Source organism: Rhinolophus hipposideros, assembly GCF_964194185.1.
Source record: "Rhinolophus hipposideros genome assembly, chromosome: 8".
In the NCBI taxonomy this organism is placed as follows: domain Eukaryota; kingdom Metazoa; phylum Chordata; class Mammalia; order Chiroptera; family Rhinolophidae; genus Rhinolophus; species Rhinolophus hipposideros.
The window spans coordinates 21,647,435-21,653,434 of record NC_138054.1 but is presented as its reverse complement, the minus strand read 5'-3'; positions in this window follow the sequence as shown (position 1 = coordinate 21,653,434).

The window sequence follows — 6,000 nt, the reverse complement described above, 5'->3', positions numbered from 1 at the left end:
AGAATGGATTGGCAGGAAATATTCAAAGTGATGAAAAGCAAGGATCAATAACTAAGACTACTCTACCTGGCAAGGCTATCATTTAAAATGGAAGGACAAGTAAAGAGCTTCCCAGACAGAAAAAGCTAAAGGAGTTCAAACGCCACCAAACAAGTATTACAAGGAATGTTAAAGGGACTTCTTTAAGATGAAAAAAAGCAAAAAAAGATTTGAAAAATATGAATAATAAAACGGCAATAGTTACATATGTATCAACAATTACTTTCAATGTAAATGGATTAAGTGTTCCAATCAAAGCTAAGGGTGGCTGAATGGACGAGAAAACAAAACTCTTACATATGCTGCCTATTAGATACTCACTTCAGATTGAAAGACACACACAGACTGAAAGTAAAGGGATGGGAAAGCACATTTCATGAAAATGGAAATTAAAAAGCAAGCAAACAAACTAAAAACAGAAAAGGCTGGGGTCGCAATACTTATACCAGACAAAATAGACTTTAAAACAAAGTCTATAACAAGACTAAGAAGGCCCAGTAATCCCACTTCAGGGTATTCATCTGAAGAAACCCAAAATGTTACTTCGAGGGGACATGTGCATCCGTATGTTCATTGCAGCATTGTTTACAATGGCCAAGATGTGGAGGCAGCCTGGGTGTCTGTTGAAGGAAGACTGGATAAAAATGAGACAGTACATATATACAATGGAATACTGCTTGAGTACGGATGGGAATGGATTCTTGCCATCTGCAGTGGCATGGGTGGACCTGGAAGGTATTGTGCTGAATGGAGTACGTGAGGCAGAGAAAGACAGATGCAATGTGATTTCACTTATATGTGGAATCTAAAGAACAAAATAAACAAACATACAAAAGAGAAACACACTCATAGGTACAAAGTACATTTTGATGGTTGCCAGATGGGAGGGGATTGAAGAGGTGGGTGAAAAATGGGAATGGATTAAGAAGTACTAGCTGGTTGTTACAAAGTAGTCGTGGGGATGTAGGGTATAGCAGATGGAATATAATCAATAATATTATAATAACTATGTATGGTGTAAGATGGGTACTGGATCTGTTGGGGTGATAGATGGGCAGGGTAAACAAAGTAAAGGGATTAAGAAGTACAAATTGTACTTGGGGATGTAAAGTAATGGGGATGTAAAGTAAAACAGAGAATATAGTCAATAATATGGTGATAACTATGTATAGTACCAGATGGGTACTAAGCGATCACTTCTTATATTGTACAAATATCTAACCACTATGCTGGACACTTAAAATTAATACAAAATAATATAGAATGTTAACTGTATTTGAAAAATTAAAAAGGGGGGGAAGGTGAAGGGGAATAAGAGGTTCAAACTCCCAGGTATAAAACAAATAAGTCTTGGGGCTATAATGGACAGTAGGGGAATATAGTCAATAATATTGTGACAGCATGGTACTGTATCAGATGGTTGCTGGATTTATCATGGTGATCATTTCTTTAGATATATAAATGGTGAACAACTATGGTTGTTCAATCTGAAACTGATATAATATTGTATGTTAGCTATATATTTTTTAACACAAAACTTAAAAACAAATAAACAAACAACAAAAAATAAAATGGTTAATTTAATGTTATGTGAAATTCACCTCAACTTAAAGATAAAAGGTTGCATTCCAGTAGTGAGGAGGAAAGACTTTGAGGGGCAATATCGGGGTTCCTTACATGACCTCTTGCAAGCACCGGTGAACTGCAGCTCTAAATTTAGTTGTGACCAATATGATCAATGGAAATGGCGTACCAAAAAGGGAAATGTAATAAATGACCCCTGACATTTATAAGACACTATATTTTATAAGCATATGCAACATTTTACACACAGGAGCTTCTTTGATTCCTTGAAGGGGAATTTTTTGTGCAATTATATTCATTCAGGTCTAGAGTCTTTACTCAGGGAAAAGTGTTGAGGTTTTAATTGAATTAAACTTACAGAATCAGACTGAATTTTAGTACATTATAGATTATCATTGACACCAGTATTCTGTTTAACAATTAGATTTGTGAGATAGTAGAGTACAGTTGGTAATAACTGTCGGTATAAACACCTTCCTCAAGACAAATAAGCGCTCTTTGAAGTCCAAAGAATGTTTTGACACTATGTTGGCCAAAAAAAGTTGAAAAATAAAAGGTATCCTACCTCTGTATTTATTGAAACCACTGGCCCAAGTCACTGCCTGATGCTAAGTGATAACTATACATAAAAGATGAATCCAGGAATTACATTTCATCTATTACTTAATTTCAATAATTTCTTTGTGTTTATATGCCTTCTTACAGAACAATTTTATTATTTTGTTTCCCTCCGAAATCTAAGTTTTATTCAATGTCATAAATATTTCCATTCTTTTGCATAATTATTTCCCCCTGGATTCACTCTGGAGTCAGATTGTGAACAATATGACTGAGAATGAGCAGACAACACTTTCCAAGGGGTTGTCAGGTTGTCACCTGAGGTGTGTGAGCTGCTGGAGCACGCCAAGAGGTCACAACAGCGCAACATGGAAAGGTTGCCTTAGAAATTTAAATTTCTCTTCATCTGAACCTGCCTGTTTATCCCCCAAATACTGATGTAGCCATCTTAAAACTAGTCTTGGACTTCTGGCTATCGCTGATCTTTTCATTAAATACAGTTTTAAAATGTAGCTGAAACAGATCTTGTCTTAGTGGGAGAATTACAGAAAAGCGCTATCAAAAGAAAAAAGATGAAATTGGGGGTGTGAGGGGAGACTAAAATCACGCAGTGTGACTTGGTAGTTACAGAGAAAATACTTGCTTCATAATTTTCCTCAGAAAAACTGGTCAGAGCAAAACTAACTGAGGGTGTTATCGAACAACATGAAAAGGAACGAGAGGTTTCAGGACTCGGGCCTGGACACTCAGGGAAGGAGGGAATGAGGCCAGGGTCTGGGTGAAAGGACTCCTGGCTCTGTCCCATCCAGGGCCTTGACCACCAAGAAATTCAGGAGTGAAATAGATGTTTTTGGATTATTACCAAGTCTCATTCGTAGGTGCTGCACATTTGTTCATCTGGAAGAAAGAAAGAACATGAGTTTTACCCATGTGTTTTCATGTGTAAACACGTATCAGCGTCCAGGGAGTAAAGTGAAAAACAAACAAACAAAAACCCAGAGCACTTCTCTGCTAGATAACATCTTTCCCTACTTTCAAATGCAAGAAGGAGGCCACAGGAAATGGACCAACCATCTAATGGAAATTAATAAGGTCCATACATGCAAACTGGGGTGGGCAGCTGGGGAGGAAGGTGGACTGGGCCCTCAGCTGAGGGAAAAGCCTCAGTCTGGAGGAAGCATAGCTGTGACACCTCTACCGTGTATCTGACTCCTCTTTTTTGTTTTGATTTTTAACGGACTCCTGTAAGCCTCAAGCCTGGAGCCTCCTTTAAGCAATGCTAAATGGAATTTATTAACATTTTTCATTTTTCTAAAATGATAACCTATGTATAGCAAGCGATAAAATTTTCCATTTGTGATATAAAGTTTTCTTTAAAAATCGATAAATTTAAGTTTCCAAAATGGTTGATTGGAAGCAAACTGTTAAGGAAATGATTCTGAGAGGGTACTTTGCTGAGACAAAAGTCATGAGGTTTGAGAAACCCTATGATGAAATGAAGCCTTTCTATTTGTTAATGACAGCTAATATTCAATCAGCATATACTATGGCTTTGCCACTGTAAAGGGCACCTTTCACACCTGATCCATCACAGCTCAGCAAGGTAGGGATTATGAACCCCATTTGACAGAAAAGGAAATTGAGTGTTGAGGTTACATTTTGGTGTGAAAGATCACTGAGTAAGAGAAGCCAGGATCTGATTCAGTTCTAATGCCCAAAGGTCTGAGCTTTCTGTTATCACACACAGCTTCTGGTTTCGTCCTTGGAGAGTGGGGCTTCTCCAGTCTGAGTTGTGACAAGAGGATCTCCTTGAAGACTTTGGAGAATCAGACTGAATGTTCATACATAGGAGAACTGCCATGAAGGGCATTTGCCACAGGTGCCCTCCCCCAGGTTAGGTCTCAGAGCTTGTACATGTTCCCTTTTTTCCTCAATTGGTTCATACAAGAGCCAGGGCTTGTTTCCATTCTTTTCATTCCCAGTCTGAACACTTCTTCTTTCTCCCTCGAACCCGACTTCACCTTCATCATTATGAAAACACCCATCTTCCGCACTCCAGTGCTATAACAAATTTTGCTGGGGGAAGCCAGTGCCTGCTGACCTCGGTGTGAATTAAAATATATCAAAGAGTCCAAGTTTCAAAGTTGTCAGGCTTTCGTTTCCACGAGGAGGAACTCTATTTTCACTCATACCCCAGCAAGAGATTAGCAGCTTGAAATCACTTTGACAGTGTCAGTTGCTCTATTGCATACCACAGGGAATTTTAATTCCAGCCTGTGAAATTGTAATTGCTTCTCAAGGAGAAGTGAGGAATCCTGGGTAATGGCCACAGCCAAGCTCAATGTCAGAGTTGCCAGTTGCTGCCACATCAGATATTACTTGCTGTTATTCAAAAATCACTCCAGCTTTCCATATGGGAAGTCGAACTGGGGACTGGAAGTAAATTAACAGAAACTGTCAGCTGTTCAGAACAGCACAGACAGCCGTGTGACAGAGATGGGTGACCTCCCATCAAAAAAAGTAACTTTCTCTCTCTCTCTCTCTCTTTTTTTTTTGGTTAAGATAAAGAGTTTCACAAACAAATTTCATTGCTAAGGTATGAAACTAAATGATGTCATTATTAAGCACAAAATTATCTGGTCCATGGTATGATAAGATTAAAAGCTGCCAATTTCTATTCACTCCTTCCTGGAAGGGGGAGGGGAGAGGAAATGGCCCCAAAGTGTAATTAAAATAATGAAGACAGCAAGCCCATGTCAAGTTGATGTTTGCAATGGATTAAAATTGCCTGCTATCAAAGTTAAACTGTCTGAGAAATTGCTTCCTGGCTATGTTTGGAATAAAGAGAATTTGGAACTACCACATCTGATTACAAAACATTTAGACAGAGAAAATTATCTGCAAAGGGAAGGACCTGTTACCTGCCACCCTCTGAAGATAGAAGTACTAAGTTAAATTTTTTTCTGTTTCTTCCCCAGGGAGGGTCAGAAAGGAAACAAGGGGTAAATATAAATGCTTAGGAAATACAGCCTGTGGCAGTTTTTTGTTTTAGACATTAGAGAAAATTCAGACTTGGGCTTTACTTTTCCTCATTTGATGATTTTTCGGGCAAATTTCATACAGTAGAATTTGATACCACTTTTCTCCAATCGTCTACCCCAGCTCCCCAGAATTCGACCCCACCTCTCGCCTGGCTGAATCCACTCATCTTCCAGCAATCTGGTTTATACACCTTGCTTGCCCCACAGTCTCATTACACCTGTCCTTGGCCCTTTGAAAATACTTAGTATTCTTTGTATCGATCCTCAGTGGGCTCCCCTTCCTTGTAAAAAGCCTGTGGATGTACCCCATCTGGGTGAGTTGTCCCTCCCATGCTCTGAAAACTCCCTGCATTTTCTACCTCAAGTGGCTGGGTTACAATTGCCCCCAAGCTTCACAAAGGTAGGGACAGTGTCTGTCTTGTTAACATTTTTTTGTCCCAAGGCCAAACACACTGTTTGGCACATAGCAAGTGTTCACCAAACAGGTGCCAAGTGGTCTTTCTCTTTCACTTCTTCATAACGAATCCACGAGGGATTGTTTCTCCCAGGGCCCTCCCATGCCCTTGAGCCCCATCCTCACTGCTGAGCTACCTGTGATCATGGACCCAGCATCTGCTCCTGCCCTGCCCCCACACACTAAGGCTCAGTGCAGGTCCTGCAGCCTCCAGCTGGAGAGCAGGAAAGCAAACTGCTGAAGCACAGGACTCTAGAACCACATGGTCTGGGTTATAATCTGGGCTCTGCCCCTTAGCAGCTAGCGACCGGGGACAAGTCACTT